This window comes from Macrobrachium nipponense, chromosome 40, assembly GCF_015104395.2.
Source record: "Macrobrachium nipponense isolate FS-2020 chromosome 40, ASM1510439v2, whole genome shotgun sequence".
NCBI lineage: Eukaryota > Metazoa > Arthropoda > Malacostraca > Decapoda > Palaemonidae > Macrobrachium > Macrobrachium nipponense.
The window spans coordinates 33,032,982-33,050,573 of NC_061101.1; the positions used below are offsets into that span (position 1 = coordinate 33,032,982).

The 17,592-nt window shown below is 36.2% G+C and overlaps 1 protein-coding gene across 3 annotated transcripts in view; it reads right to left on the reverse strand.

Annotated features, from left to right (window-relative positions):
* The window catches only part of LOC135212068 (uncharacterized), a 359,803-nt gene that overhangs the window by 295,261 nt on the left and 46,950 nt on the right, over positions 1-17,592 (reverse strand). Inside the window, exon 1 of one of the 3 annotated variants that reach the window (XM_064245416.1) lies at positions 9,411-9,921. The exons of 1 other annotated variant lie outside the window; for it this stretch is intronic. The gene's annotated coding sequence lies outside the window, so the exon portion shown is untranslated. Of the gene's footprint in view, positions 1-9,410; positions 9,922-17,592 lie in introns of those variants that run through there. One more of the 3 variants, XM_064245413.1, reaches the window with a different exon arrangement.

Sequence of the window (17,592 nt, forward strand, 5' to 3'; positions counted from 1 at the left end):
CACCCAAGAGCAAATACGGACAGACTATACATAACACGAAAGGAAGGAGGGAGAGGACTACTAAGTATAGAGGACTGCGTCAACATCGAAAACAGAGCACTGGGGCAATATCTGAAAAACAGTGAAGACGAGTGGCTAAAGAGTACATGGGAAGAAGGACTAATAAAAGTAGACGAAGACCCAGAAATATACAGAGACAGGAGAAAGACAGACAGAACAGAGGACTGGCACAACAAACCAATGCACGGACAATACATGAGACAGACTAAAGAACTAGCCAGCGATGACAATTGGCAATGGCTACAGAGGGGAGAGCTAAAGAAGGAAACTGAAGGAATGATAACAGCGGCACAAGATCAGGCCCTAAGAACCAGATATGTTCAAAGAACGATAGACGGAAATAACATCTCTCCCATATGTAGGAAGTGCCATACGAAAAATGAAACCATAAACCACATAGCAAGTGAATGCCCGGCACTTGCACAGAACCAGTACAAAAAGAGGCATGATTCAGTGGCAAAAGCCCTCCACTGGAGCCTGTGCAAGAAACATCAGCTACCTTGCAGTAATAAGTGGTACGAGCACCAACCTGAAGAAGTGATAGAAAACGATCAGGCAAAGGTCCTCTGGGACTATGGTATCAGGACGGATAGGGTGATACGTGCAAACAGACCAGACGTGACGTTGATTGACAAAGTCAAGAAGAAAGTATCACTCATTGATGTCGCAAAACCATGGGACACCAGAGTTGAAGAGAAAGAGAGGGAAAAAATGGATAAGTATCAAGATCTGAAATAGAAATAAGAAGGATATGGGATATGCCAGTGGAAATCGTACCCATAATCATAGGAGCACTAGGCACGATCCCAAGATCTCTGAAAAGGAATCTAGAAAAACTAGAGGCTGAAGTAGCTCCAGGACTCATGCAGAAGAGTGTGATCCTAGAAACGGCACCCATAGTAAGAAAAGTGATGGACTCCTAAGGAGGCAGGATGCAACCCGGAACCCCACACTATAAATACCACCCAGTCGAATTGGAGGACTGTGATAGAGCAAAAAAAAAAAAAAAAAAAAAAAACAAAAAAAAAAAAAAAAAAAAAAAAAAAAAAAAAAAAAACAATAATAATAATAATAATAATAATAATAATAATAATAATATGACCGGCCAGCCAAAATTCTTCCCCATCTTTGTCAAACCGTTTTAGGGGATATATAGTATTCCCTGCATGTAGCCCGGTGCCATTCACCTCCTGGAATGGTAGGAAGGTCTACCGAAGAGCAGGAATAATAACCGAACTTCAGACAGCTCACGACCTACCAGCTGAAACGATGAAATTTATACGCCCAGTTGAGAAGACAGTGCCATCCTTTTCAGAGACGTAATAATAATACGTTCACCTCTGTCTTCTATTTTAGCTAATTAGTGTTTGGAAATGGCCAACTCCAAATAACCCTCCTTTAATTTCCGCCTACTTTAAGGCCTTCCTCTTGTGTTAGATATGATGATGACGACAATTTAATAATGCAAGGCGAATAATACCTTAATAAATTTTATGTTTTGAATAGCTCCATTCCGTTCATTATATTAAAAGCAGAGTTGAGGAGAACGAAACATTTGAATTTTTTTGGTTTTGTTTATGTGCACCATATAATTAATGGATTTCATTTTAGCGTTTACTGTAAAAGTAGAAGCACAGACTTATAACCATACATTTTCTTTTCATTTATACTCAATTCATGAAATGCGAAATCAGCAGTTTATTCACAGGAACACTTACAAGGTTTGACCGAGAATTTATTTCCTTTTTGTATAATGTCAATTTTTGTTTAGTTTAATTTTGACCGCACATTCAAATTTTCTTTATCATTCTTAAGTTGAGGAGAGATTTTGTAAAATGAGATAATGCTTGAAGACCTACGTGCAGATTATATATTGAATACAATGATTATAGATTATAATACGCAATGAATTTACGTATAAGTTACTGATTTCCTTAAAATTAACCGTAAAAATATCTAACTAAAAAAGTTCAGCAAGTTTCGGCTGAAATGTGGTGTATTTATCAATATGTATCATAACAATATTAATGATTAATTCTGCATAGATTCAACATTTAACAAAATAAAAAAATAAATAAATAAAATAAAAAACATAACAGGTGGCTTCCGATTAACTTGGCTGCCTAATTTAAAACGCCAATACAGTCTTAAGGTGCGTTCACACGGTCGAACAATGCCCGACGGACAAACATTGTTGCCATATCAAAGGCGAAGCAGGATGACGTCAAAAGCATTGAAACGAGGGAAGTAGATCTGGCAACAAACTGTGGTACCAGTTGAAGTTGTATATCACTGTTCTTACTCTGCTAACAAGGCAAACTCTGGTAAGCAATTGTTAATTGGTAACAATGTTTGTCCGTCGGACGTTGTTCGACCGTGTGAACGCACCCTTAGAAGCTATTGAAGTTATTAAAGGCAGCGTCCGAAGGAAAACGAGAATAACAATGAATATGATCATGATCCATGACAATACAACTCCACACTGAATGTGGGGTTATGATTAGAAACAACACGAAGCAAATCACAGGAAGATGGTCATAATATCAATATAGTATAGTTACCACCAAGAAATAAAATGTTAAAACAAAAGAGACTTTGTTCACTTAAGAATAATTCAAACTATACATAAGATTTGTGAAACTAAACACCCACGTCTTGCTTCCTGGTTACTTTTAATTTATTTTCGCATATTTCTATCTCTATATTTATTCATGTCATGACTATTCCCTATTTGTAAATCACTTGTACAATAGCAGCACATTCATAAAAAACAATACATTTTAATACATTTTCAGAGGTCAATTCCCGGACATTTTTTAATGCCCAGATTCCTTTTGTCATTACGGTTTGGGAATCCGGATTTGTCCAGTCTAGCAGCCTGGCCTAGCCCAACATCGAAGTCTGGCCCCCAAGGATCTCGTTCCCTCCCAGTATACTTGTTAATGGCGTCGAGTAATTTATTCAAGAACTACTTCATGCCCGTTGCAGAGCTGCAGCATCAACGTCAAAATTACAAGTTTTAAAAGCACCAGCAATCGTCCCACTTAATATTCAGCTATCATATTACTAATCTCTCTTATGGAGGTGACTACGGATGAATTTAAGTGTTGTTAAACAGAAAAAAAACCCTTAATCCATACCTTACTAAATATCATCTGAAACGAACCCATATTTTCTGCCTCTCACCCTACTCCTTTTAATTTTTGCTGTGTATGTTTGTATCAATTTTTTTTAAGTAAAACGTTTCATTCTTACCCTTGTTTCAAAATAAGATGATTCATTTCAGTCTAATTTATTCTCGTAGTGTTGTCAAAGACAAAAACTCGTAAAGGGTCACAGCAATTGATCTTATAATAAAGATGAAGTTAAAAGTACCCAGTTTCTAAGAACCAACAGAAAGCGCAAGAGCAGGAAAGAGTGTGAGTATAACCCAGTAAGTGTTTCACATTTGTTTACTCCTTTGAAACTGAAATCCTCGTTTCGTTTCATGGGGACAGCTCCTTAACTGTTCTCAATTTTTTTTAAGAAGAGGAAGACAATATTTCCCACATCCTTGTCTGAAATACAAATTTCAGACACACGTCATCTCATTTCTTCGGTGGTATTACTTCCACCACAATTTATTACAAAATGTAAAAAGGAAGAACAATCTAAGAAACTAATGAGGAATGTAGTAGATTAAACATTTCATTGCACAATGATAAAACATAAAAGACGGAGACATCTAAAAAAATAATAATAATTTTACAATCGCCATCGTCAAGATTTCAATTCTACATCTTCAGAATAATGTCAAATTAAGAGCCCAACCGTTCTTTTAAATAGAAGAGTACTGTTCTCGAGATCTAGCAGACATGTCCCTCATGACCCAGCTAATTTTCTTCAAGTTATGAATGAATCACGCTTGTTACAAAGCGTCAACACACCACAGTCATTACAATATATCTGGATAAACCCACAGAAAACCATGAGCCACACTGGTGACCAATGATAATAACTGACTGCTTGTAAGTCAGCTAATCTTCCAAGAACCAGTCATCGGCGAAGCGGTAAAAGTAGCTTTTCGAGGAAACAAAAGATGAGCAACAGGGAAGAGAAACATTAGCAACAGAAGCAATGGGAATATCAGAAGAGGGGAATAATGATAGCAACGGACACGAAATAAACAACAGAAGAGTGAATATGGATAGCAAAAGCAGCGATAATATTGACAGAAGAGGGAACAAGGAAAGCAACATAACGAGGCTAACAACATAATAGAAGAGGGAACAAGGACAGCAACAGAAGCGATAATAATAATAATAACAGCAGAGGGAAGACAGATGGCAACGGAAGCGATAATAATAATAATAATAACAGAAGAGGGAAGACAGATGGCAACAGAAGCGATAACAATAACAGAAGAGGGAGGACAGATGGCAACAGAAGCGATAATAATTACAGCAGAGGGAGGACAGATGGCAACAGAAGCGATAACGATAACAGCAGAGAGAAGAAGCGCAGCAATCGCAGCAGTAATGGCATCTTTCTGCAGAAGCTATGGCAACAGCAAGAGCCAATGAGAAAGGTAAGAGAAGTGATATGAAAATAAGAGTAGCAACCAAAATAAGAGATCGGGCGTTGGTAGGAGGTGCAGGATTGAGCACCGCCTTCCATTACTGAAGTAAATAAGTAGGAAGACGGTCATATGACACTGAGGATTGCCTGCCCTGGCTCTCTCTCTCTCTCTCTCTCTCTACCCAAACACTTCTCATTGTTGTTCAACACCCTACACTTCATAGGTAACTGGGAACTGATGTCCACTCGACTGTTCTTTTTCTCCATCAAGCCACCTTCCCCCCCCCCCCTTTTTTTTTAATCTGAGATACGACTTACGAAAGTCTTCTTGAGAAATATTTATGCTCTCTCTCTCTCTCTCTCTCTCTCTCTCTCTCTCTCTCTCTCTCTCCAACCACGAAGGGTCATTCACCTGACCCATATACCTATCTGTCTGCCTATTATAAAAACACACTCATAAAAATATAAACATAATGTATATATAATATATATAAATATTAATTTGATTTATGAAAGTTTGGTCTTACGACCTGGCACTGGAAACATTTATTTATACATATGTGTACATATGAATACTTGTGCCTGTAAAATTAATATATAAACAAAACATATCTATGTGTAGACAGATATTTAGAAATAAAATTGGAATAAGTATATACATGAGAAAGTATATACATGAGTAAGCATATACGCATGTATATAAACATGAATACACATAAGTATGCACAACCCTTCTGACGAGATCGGTTGAACTACTGGGAGCACAGAAAAGAAATAGAACTAAGCATTCACTATGAGAGAGAGAGAGAGACGATCATAGGTGTTAGAAGTAGCATTCATATCGCTCACCCAACCGCTGGGTACCATAATGGGCCCATAGTAACTGGAGGGAGTCGCTGCAACATCTGGCTTTTCTGCCCCTCACAACCATCCCCGATCACTCTGACGACCCTGTCGGAGCTGTTTAACCCACAGCCAGTTATCAGCAGCACAAAGATTTCCTTAGTGAATATGGAACTAACCATTTCAGGGCACAGGCATTCATTTCCTGGAGTGGAAGTTTTCAAACAACTAATATAATTAAAATATTTTCATTCGTTTCCACCTACACACACACACACACACACACACACACACACACACACACACACACACACACACACATATATATATATATATATATATATATATATATATATATATAATCATATAATCTTCAGAAAGATTCACAGGAACACTTTTGTATAAAAAGACGAAATGTGTAGAACATACATATACATATAAATAAATAAATAATATATTACTCACACACACACACACACACACACATACACATATATATATATATATATATATATATAGTATATAATATATATATTATATTATATATATACACACACACACACACACACATATATATATATATACATATTATAAAAAAATAAATAATAATATACACAACCATTGAGGACTCACACAAACCTACACATAGATATATATATGTATATATATATATAATATATATATAAGTTTGCCCAGGCATCAGAATATGTTAATTTCTTTCTTGATTTGGATCAAGGGCTAGAAGACAAGCGTTTCCAAAATGTTAAGAATAGAGAAGAGGCACACTGTTTATTCAAAATCAGATGTATGAATATATACATAACAACGAAGAACATTCAAAGGTTGCAAAGTGGCGCCAACTAGTGGGAAATGGGGGAATAAGGATATTTATAAACATAATTGTGCTACATGACGTAATGTTACGCTTGAATGTGAAATGAAAGGTGATATCAATGTTAACCGTTTAAATGTAACAAGTTCATGGATTACATCATTTGGGTGTAATCTGTCAAAACGCCTGTAAACATACGGAAACGTAAGGAAAATGCCTCTGAGTTCTGAAAATTGTTCATTAAAATTCAGTCGTTTTAAACTTACTTCTGAAAATGGTTCGAGACCTTATATATAAAAAAAAATTCTTGTGATTTTAAATAATGAATTCAAGACAGCTAAGGGAGTTGAGGTGGACTTGAATCATAAAAGTTTATCACAGAACTGGAAGGGAGAGAGAGAGAGAGAGAGAGAGAGAGAGAGAGAGAGAGAGAGAGAGAGAGAGTGAAGACGACGAGGTAAACTGTGACATTTAATAACCGCATCATTGTCATTTACTCCGCATATTGATGCATTTACTAACGTATGTGTTTATGAGTGTATACCAGTAAACATTTGTTGGTATATAGGCACCTGTGTATGTATTCATACATTGAAGTATGTGTGCAAATATTCACTAATATGTCCGTCTGCACATACATTAGCATAACATGCATTCCGCTGGCTTCGGCGTGGTTGAAATTTTTGTGCTTTATGAGGTTTTGAAAGAACTCAAGACTCAACATTCACCATCAATATTCCTACAGACTCCAAAATATATCCGAGACAACACAGATGCCTGCATAGCTACTAGTAAAATGCTCTGAAAAGCCACTAACACTCCATAAACTTCAGATAGCACTGAAAACTAAAGAGTATGATATCAGACCAAACCAAATGTATTTCAGTACAACAACAACGTAAATACTGCTGAAAATTAATATATAAAAATTTGTACAAACACCAACACTTGCGATGGAGTCCAGGGATTATCATAATATATTCATCTTTCATGGAAACTGTGAAAAAAAATTTACATTCAACTCACATGTATGTCTTTTACAAAGCCGCCGAAAATATATAAATGTAGCCAAATGAAATACGATGGCAAAGACATTAAAGGAACATGTTTCTATGTATGGGAAAAGGGCAGGCAAAGCAAGGGAAAAAATCTTATTCCCAAACCCCAAACTCCATCCCTAACAGAACTAATTCAATAAGGAAGACAGGGACTAAAAGGGCAAACTTCTACCTTTCCTCTACCCCTTCCCCCTCCAAAGTTAAATTTTGTGACACAAGTCTAATAAAATTGCAATTCAAACAATAAAGCTGCAATTCGAGATGATGATGCCCTATCAAACCTATGATTAGAACAACATAACAACCAGGTGTTTACTGTGGGTGTAAGAGAGAGAGAGAGAGAGAGAGAGAGAGAGAGAGAGGTGGCCAACACGAATTGTATTTGTTATACCAGTATGTGCCATCATTATCAAAATAAACAAGCGTAAGTACTAGTAAACAGGTTTCTCTATCAACCCAAATTCTATTTCGCAATGAAGATGACAACGTCACTCTAAAATGACGTGCTGGGGACTCATAACCACTCCCCCCAACCCCCCAACCCCGTGCAGACAGACGAGAGAGAGAAGAGAGAGAGAGAGAGAGAGAGAGAGAGAGAGAGAATGACTGTAGGTATAGACCAACGAGAGCGAGCGAGGTGAAGCATAAAAAAAGATAGATAGGTGGAAGTCTAAATTTGAGTAAGAGAGAGAGAGAGAGAGAGAGAGAGAGAGAGAGAGAGAGAGAGAGAGAGAGAGAGAGAGAGGTATCCTAATCGAATAATGGCACTCGCAGGTGCACTCGGCTAAAGCATTTGCAAGCACGTGACGAGCAACAGACAGACGACCCAGAGGAAATCTCGACCGAGCTCCCCGATATCACACTTCCCATTTACTGCTCTGTTTTCAAGGGCCGGTTCCACTCCACAACATGAGGACATTTTTACATGAATGGTTGGTGCTACTCATAATCAGGAGTGCATCATATTTTTCCAAAGGTCATTCTGTTTAACATTCAAATGCATTTTTACTATCAATGACCCAATGATCGATACCTATTTTTATGGTTGCCCTAGATTTCTTCAATTGCCAGTCACGGCAGGAATGTTTCAAAACTCCAAAAGATGAGAGAATTAAAACAGACGGATGTTTCCCTGGTTAACTTTTGCATATGCGAGAACTAATTATAAAAATGTTTATATCCCGTGACCTTTTACGATAATCCGTTATACGGTAACTAAACCTTATTCCTCGTAGCACTGCTACTAATATTTCCTGAAGATTCTAAGATTCATTAGAAGAATAAGTGTCTTTTTATGGGTAGTAAATCGGATTACCACTCTTATATGGATTATGGAGTGTAAAACATTCCTGTCACCATAAACAACTCAGGTTTAGATAACACATGGAGAAGTAAGACAACTTCAAACACACACACACACACACACACACATATATATATATTGCAAATATGTATATCTTTTTCAGGGAGACAGAATTTAATAGTACATTCGCCACACGTCTCACACTAAATCCAGGGATAGATGCAAAATTGCAAGATTCTCTACGGAAAAACTCTTGATCCTTTTCTGTAATGTTGCTTTTCGAGCTTGGATACTGATTTTCATATTTTGAAGCTGAGCTGTGCGTTCATTGAGAGAATAACACCAAAAATAAATGATATTATGATGTGTCGCGCAAAACTAGGTTCCTTCACTTTTATATAAAAAGTATCTGCCAAAAATATGGATGCCAATACACTAAAACGCCTAACAAAACGTTCATTAATATGTGAGATGATTGAACATGCTCTGATAATTCTGAAACAGTGATATAAAACCATAAATAAGTAGCTATTTCTTGATAGTCTGAACTGCATACATATCTCCATCACAAACGTGAATCTAAGCACTAACCCATTTACAGAAAATTATATACACACATGCACGCATGACACACGTATATATACGTGCTGTATATATACATACATGAGAGAGAGAGAGAGAGAGAGAGAGAGAGAGAGAGAGAGAGAGAATACTACTTAATCATTCATTCATAGCACTCAACCACTGGCGTACTTACCACAGGCGGGTGGTCGCCACCTCTTTGGATCAGAACGGCGATCCAATCCGATGAAATCTTTGGAAAACTCGAGAGTATCACTGCGGGCGGCCTCACTCTCCAAAATTAAAAAAGAATGACATGAAACCCGAAACGGAAGCCTCACCTTAGGACACTTTCATCTTGTGCACTGAAGGCCAAATATCCAACAACAGTTCTTATAAATCAATTACTTAAAAGAGACCAAAATTTTCCAACTTTCAAATGCACTGTGTTTAGGCGATGATTTTTCACTTATAAACTGAAAAAGAACTTAATTTATTTAGACTGCCTCCAAATGATCCTGTGTTTCAACTTCTTTTTCTCTGAAACTGTTCTTCCTTTTAATTTCCTTTAATTAATCCTGTTCACTGAACGGACGAACGATAATAAAAAGAGGAAGCGAGGAGTGCTCAAGCAGCAACAGGTTGAGGAGGCGAACAGTCGGAAGACAGTTCTGTGCCCTCACCCAGATGGCAGTGCACTAACCAGCGGGTGACATCAACCCCCAACACGAATCAAGGAAAAGCAGTTACCCAATGGATGGATGGATGAGAGAGAGAGAGAGACGGGGAGAGAGAGAGAGAGAGAGAGAGAAAGAGAGAGCGAGAGACGACTGAGTGACTGACTAGTCACTAGTCACTAGTTGTTGCTCACATCCGATGGGATGTTTCAAGGGGGTAGTCTGTATAATGTCTAAGGTTCGTACGAGCCAAATCTCTCTCTCTCTCTCTCTCTCTCTCTCTCTCTCTCTCTCAGCACTTGTAACACTTCCATATTTGAGTGAATATGAATCGTTGACTGGGCAAATTAGTCTTCATATCTTTAATGCCAGGTGGACGATAATCTGCTGCTACGCGCTTGTCGAATAAGAGACTTTGTAACAAAATACGGAAAATGGTTATAAATAAACGTTTCTAACATTAAAATACTGTTATTATTATCATTCATTATAAAAAAAAATGTATACTTATCAAGATAATACAAGCACCAGTTTCCGCACCAAAGAAAGTTTTTATTTATAAAAAATACAAAATTCTAAAATTTAATACTCAGATAAAAACACACTCTAATACCTAGATACCGCCTGAAAAATAACACATTTCCTATGGCATCGATAACTACAGATCTTCGTGATCTAAAATGCTAATGAACTTTTCAGAAATATCAACAATTATAAGAATGGTGACTAGTCTTGCTCACCAGTACCCAAAGGACAGTAAATAACTGTTTTTGAGGCTAATGCGTCAGAATATCTTTTTTTCTCTCTCTTCACATTTCAAGGTCAATGTTCTTTGTTATAGGATGCAAAATTACCATATTACATAACCGAATCCGTACCTTGGGAATCCATGGTTTTGCTTAATCCTTCAGCGTCTTCACAATTCATGTTTTTAACTATGAATACATTTTCAGTGTTAATGTGATACGATTTCCCCCAAATGTCCATATTCTTCTGCCTTTATCCATATACTTTCTCCATGATTTCCTGGGACTTCTGTCTTCGCTCGGTTTATTAAATTCTCCCCTTCATCACTCATCTCATACCTACATCATCTCAATCTATGAGATCTATTAACTCAGATAAACTCACATAAAAAAGCCAAAATTTAAGGTGTCAACACTGAAATAGTCTAGTGTTTTTTAAAGCTCACTTTAATGCAAAGATATGGAGTGTATCAAAGAAGAACATTCAGAGATGTAAAAGAAAAGAAAAAAAAAACAATCTACAAATGTGCAGACATTTGCAACCTCATAGCGAATAACAAACTCCGTTAAAATGAGCTGAAAACGTATCGATATATGTTCATTTTATCAACAATATTTTCTACATACAATCCACTTCACGCTTCCAATGACAGCACTCATTAAATGCAAATACAAATCAGCAGAAAAGCTACAAGAGAAACCTGAAACATGACGGTAACTAAAAGGAGAATAGCAACACTAGTTAATATTTGGTTGACTGTCATTGCCAAATGGCGATGACAAGCTGAAAATTATTTCACAATGCAGAATGTGCTTTCAATTTCAACGGCAATTATGGAATACCTAGCATCACCAAGGGAAAAATCACAAAGGAATCATGACCTCAACAGTCTAGTTTGAAAATCTCTCATCGAAAAATGTCTAACTTACGGAAAATTCCCCACTAAATCAACTACGATTAATTTCGGCAAGTTGCGGACCTAATAATCATGATGTGACGAAAATACACAACCAAGGAATCTGATAAGTCCCATAAATTTCGATGTAGCCAAGGGTAGAGGAACTTTAGTTTGTCTACCCTTTTCCATAAAACAGCCAGTCAAATGCTGATCTATATAAGTTACTGTTGAGTACTGATAACTGCAAGTATTTGCATCCATCTTCAATACTCAAACATAGGATACAAATACTTCCTATTTTTCTCTATCACTCTTAACAGATTTATTTCTGACTACACAACGATATATATATATATAAAATATATTATATATATATATATATATATATATATATATGATTGTTCTTAATACTAGGCTAAAAATGGCATGGTTTCTAAATAATAACAACTTTTTTCTTGACATGTATGTATATATATATATATATATATATATATAGATATATATATATATATATATATATATATATATAATATATATATATATATATATATATATATATATATGAAAATAGCGGCGTTGGGTATGACAGCGAGTAGCTCGTGTGCTTTTGACATGGGTATTTAAGACGCAGGGTTAGGAGCGTTCCATCTGTACGTTCAGGTATCAGCGGCGAACTCCTCCTTATTCACCCTAACAAGAAGTCGATCAATAGAGACTGGTAATGGAATAAGATGTCACGAATGCTGGTGATTTCAACAATAGTTACTGCTAATGAAGTTGTGGGTCTGCACTCTGCCCACACAAGTTCCAAAATTGCCTGAAAACACACATACACACAAATACACACACACACACGCACGCACACACACCCACACACATATATACATATATATACATACATAAAAATATATATATTATTATTATACATATAAATAGAATAATAATAATATATATATATATATATATATATAAATATATATATAATATTAAAATATATAAATAAATAGGATATATATACGGTGTATATATATAATGTATGTCTGTATATGTATATGTATCGTGTATATATATATATATATATATAGATATATATATATATATATAATATATATATATATATATGATATATATATATATATATATATATCTATATATCATATATATATATATATATATATATATATCTATATATATATATATATATATATATATATATATATAGTATATAAAAAATCGAGGTTGGAAATTTGAAATGAGAACAAGACCCTTTAGGAATAGAATATATAGGATTTAGGTCAAAGCCGAGCACTGGAACTATGAGGTCATTCGACGCTGAAACGGAAACTGACAGTAAAAAGATTTGCGAGGCGTAACAGGAGTGCGTGAAGCGTTAGGAGAGGCGGGGGGGGGGGGGGGGGCGGTTAAGGTCTCGATGTTAGCCCCAGCAGACATTCATGCAATAAGAGGAGATGAACCCCTCCAATATCATGAGTAACTTTTATAGGTACCCATCGCCTAGACAGGCTTGACTGCCCTTACATCTAAAACATAAAGAGCTGGGCGAGTATGTATGTATGTATGTATGTATGTATTTGTATATATATATATATATATATATATATATATATATATATATATATATATAATATATATATATAAACTACCACTTATGGGTGGTATGTGGGAACACGGGTGTAACTGTGCTAAATGTCATCCGACAAGCAAACAGATAATGATGTAAGCTGGTATACTAATACAGAATACGAATACAGTGAATTGAAAGGAGCTAGTAAAAAGAAAACTGCTTAGGTTCATCAAACAAAAACTATTTAATTAATTTTCCAAAGGATCATTTTAATATCATCATGTCGGTTACGGGGACTGGTGACGGACAAAGTTTACACGCGGGTTAGAACGCATCAATTAAAGAGAATTCCTTTTAAATACTGAAGTAGTTCATAATACAATTTTGCCTCGATAAGGTGAAGGAAAGTTCAGACGGGATGATTTAGACAATTAAACGAACGTCTTTAGTTTGTCAGAAATGGAAGTAGTCGTGCAATTCAGAGCAAAAAAATAAGTAATAAAGGAATGTAATGAATAACAATCTACACTGAAACGCTTCGACTGGTAAAAATATTTAATATAACGCATACCCTGGAATTTGATGCCCAGCTCTACATACGAAACACCAAATCCGCGGAAAATTTAAGTCTATATCATTCCGATTGGAAACTTAAGATTCAAAATTAACAAGTTTCTATACTAATGCTGGTGAACTATATAACTATACATAGTTATTAAAATAAAACTTCAAACATCAGCAAAAGAAAATATACACCACCACAGTTATTCCCGCAAGTTTAGCAAGTCATTTCACCGAAAACTAAACAAAACATTCCATAGAGTTTTAGGCCTCAATTTAAAAGCTCCGTATATCCCCTTCCAAACTGGCAGGTCATTAAGCTCGTTCATTATATGAATGGTCTCTACCAGAGACCATAATCGTACACGCTTTGTTTGTTCTGGCTGTGGTTATTGTCTTCGGTGTCCTCATTCTTCATCTGCCTAATCTAAAATCAAGTATGATTGCTCATTTGAGAAATGAAGCATTTTCCTCTTCCATGCGACCTCTCATGCAAATATGGGATCACTGGTCATCTGCTTCAAAAATACGCGACTGAAATATCATTAGGCAACGGATAGAATAGAACATTATAGAATAAAAAATTTAGGGTAAAGCCTAAGCGCTGGGTACCATGAGGTCATGCAACGCTGAAACTATAACCGACAGTAAAAAGGTCTGAACGGTGTAATAGGAGGAAAACAGTTGCACCATGAATCAACTGTTAGGAGAGGGTGGAAAGTAAGATGGTAGAAAGAGAATATGGACAGAGGTATAGAAAAAGGAGTGGAAGTGGTTTTAGCTTTGGGGCCGAAAGGACGCTGCAAAGAACCCTAAGTAATGCCTACAGTGCACCGAAGAGGTACAATGACAGCACTACCCTCCTACGACCAGTAGACAATTGGTACAGTTAAATTTAACTTGGACTGGTAAATTACATAACAAATGAATATTGTTGCGAGCGTACAGCAAATGCCATCAGTACAATCCCTAACAAAATGTTACATCAGTTTCAAAATACCAAAACGGCCACAGTTCTGATTCCCTCAGGAACTGTTCCCCAAGAGAACTGACCTCCATTTAAAATTTATCTCGTCAAAATAGCCGACCCTTATCTGAGTGAACTAAGCACAAAATTCTGTTGCCGTGTTTGAAAACAGCTCAGCCACGTGCCTCTTCCACTGAACTTTATGAATATGCTATCACTTACTGTTCATACTTCCAATTACAGCCAACAAAAACCGCATTTCAAAGAACACTACCATATTCTACCATTAAAAAAAAAGTTTACAATTTCTTTGAAGCAGTAAAATATCCGTTGCCGATATCACTAAAGATAATCGTGATAGACGGAAGATCATTAACAAAAGTTCAAAGAATACAGATTATGGTATATGCGACAGAAATAACCTGTTTTTTACTGCATGCATGATGCTACAAGTAAATTCTCTTACTCCTCGCTCCATAAAAATATATTAAATTATATCCTGAAAGTAAGCAATATTTTTTTTTTTTTTTTTTGCAAAGGGACAGATTAAATGAATTAGCAAAGGCATAAGCAAAAGCCGCAGTTTGCACGCGAAAAGTAAGAGAAAATAAAACCAAACTAATACCTGTACAAGAGCTGTTACACCCCTGTTACGTCGAAATGAGAACAAAAAGTTAAACATGGTTTAAGGCACCAGATATGAAATGACAAAGAGGACAGCAGACAAAAAAATTCTAAAATATGCAAACAATATATTAAACGGTGACTGATAACGTTTACATAAAGCTACACATCTTTTATGAAATAAAGATTTCCTATCAGAACTGAACACCTGGCATTGAAGCACGTTAGACCAAGCTCTTCTCACAAACTGTTGTAAATTTCTTGGAAGTCTGCCAGAAGTAGGATGCAGTAGCACTGATTATGCCTACCTTTCTCATTTTCGTATTAAGAATTGCTAAGTGCCCACAATGGAAGTTAGTCATCGCCACAATGGACGTTTCCGTGACAGCAGCTTCTCCTCTCCTAAAGCTTTGGAATTTTCGTATGGGACAATCCCCTCTCTTCTTTTCCTTCTTCCTACTCATTTGTTTTCTCCGGATCAGGACTAGATAAGTGAGACAAGGAGCTTGCTGCAAGTCTCTAAATCAGAATGACGCTTGATAAAAATTCGTTCATTGGAACGATGGAATTCTCACACCAGTCAGAAGTAACGTGGGCTCTCAAAAATGGTGACTGGTGAAAGAAGAAAATTGTGATAAGGGGGCTTATATATCATACAATTTTTGAGCATCCCATTATTTATTTCATCAAGCTGACCAACTGGAGATTCCAAAAAGCTGTAAAAGTACTACTCTCTTGAATCAACAGTTACCTCCACTTCTTTTAGATAAACAAAACATGGGCAATTTTAACAATAACGAAAGACACTAAGCACCACAAATGTAAATGTATGGGAGGTTGTTGCGGGTATCAAGGAACAGAAAGTAATAAACGGGAGACAAAATGGGGGTGGGACTTTTCAAATCAGTTTCTTGCGGGTAACGTCAATTTTTGGGGTATGTGTTACGAAGAATGGGAAGGGCTTGGATGCTTTATGTCTTGCTGGAAAAATCTCTGGAAGGAGGAGAATTATGTGGGTGGAATACGAAGAGTAATTGGATAGAATGCATCTGCAGAACTAATGTAAAAAATTATCCAGGGGAAATATGTAGTTGTACATATAATCCAGTTGGCTTCACAAATTTCAGTACATATTATGGCAAGCTAAACAAATAAACATCTACCAACTCTAAAATATTCTTACTTATTATTACTGTTTCGTTGCTTATGTTAAACAAGCGGCAATGCCAACAGCTTCTCATTGTTAAATCAGGGGATATTACTTATACACCATGGAGTTGTCAGAAATTTAACTTAGCTTGCAATGGTGTATACCGAGATGCATGTGGTCCACTGTATTAGGAATGAAACGGCGCAGCTTAATCAGAGACAAGATAAAAACATAAGACAACCATCTGGTTGGTTGTGATGACGAAAATTGTCGTTACTTACACAAATGCTCCATATATTTTGAAGTGAATACATGAGCTGAGGCGTAGAAGCATTCACAGACTAAATGAGAACTGCATGAGAGATCTGCAGAAAATAAAGCCTTTAAAAAAAGAAAAGCAAAATTAGGCAATTTTAGTGTTTAATACATTTGTTTTTATTTTTCCTCTAAATGTTCCACTTTTCTTAAAAATCATCATTAAAACTAATTTGATTCAACCCCTCCTGGTACCTAGTGGGAATCTGAGAAATATTCGAATACAACAATGGGCACCACTCGGACAGAGAGAAAATAATCTTGCTCCCAGATTGACTTGAGTTTATCCGATGGAAACATTCCTTTATCTGTACTTTACAAACATATTCAGTCAGTATTATACTTGCAAATGTGCATTGCCCCTTCATATTATGGCGAACATGATGTAAAAATATAAAATAAAATATGACAATTCCGCTTGCGAAAGAGGTTTTTACCACAGCTGCGATGATTCATTCTTTCAAGTTCTAGGTCCTGCAGGTGCAAACTGACGCAAATATTACATGACGTCATATTGCCTTGGAAAATATTTAACACTACATTCGGAATGTGAAAAGGAACAACATATTTAAACTCGGTGAACTGTAGTGTTTTGAAAACAGGACCGTAAAAATAAAAGATACAGCTACACGAATTCCATCTTTCAAGAACCCAGCGAAGAAATGAAATCAGTGATCAGAAAGGCAGAGAAGAAAATGTATACTGAATACAGGCATAATTTACAGCACGGAAATGTTGGAAGTCAATGACTGTTCGTACCGCGAGAAGTTTCTTATCGAGTAGCCGCTTACTAGTTTTACACTGGCAGACCAGTGCAATATGTGGTGACAGTATTCGCTCCAACCAAGAGGTTA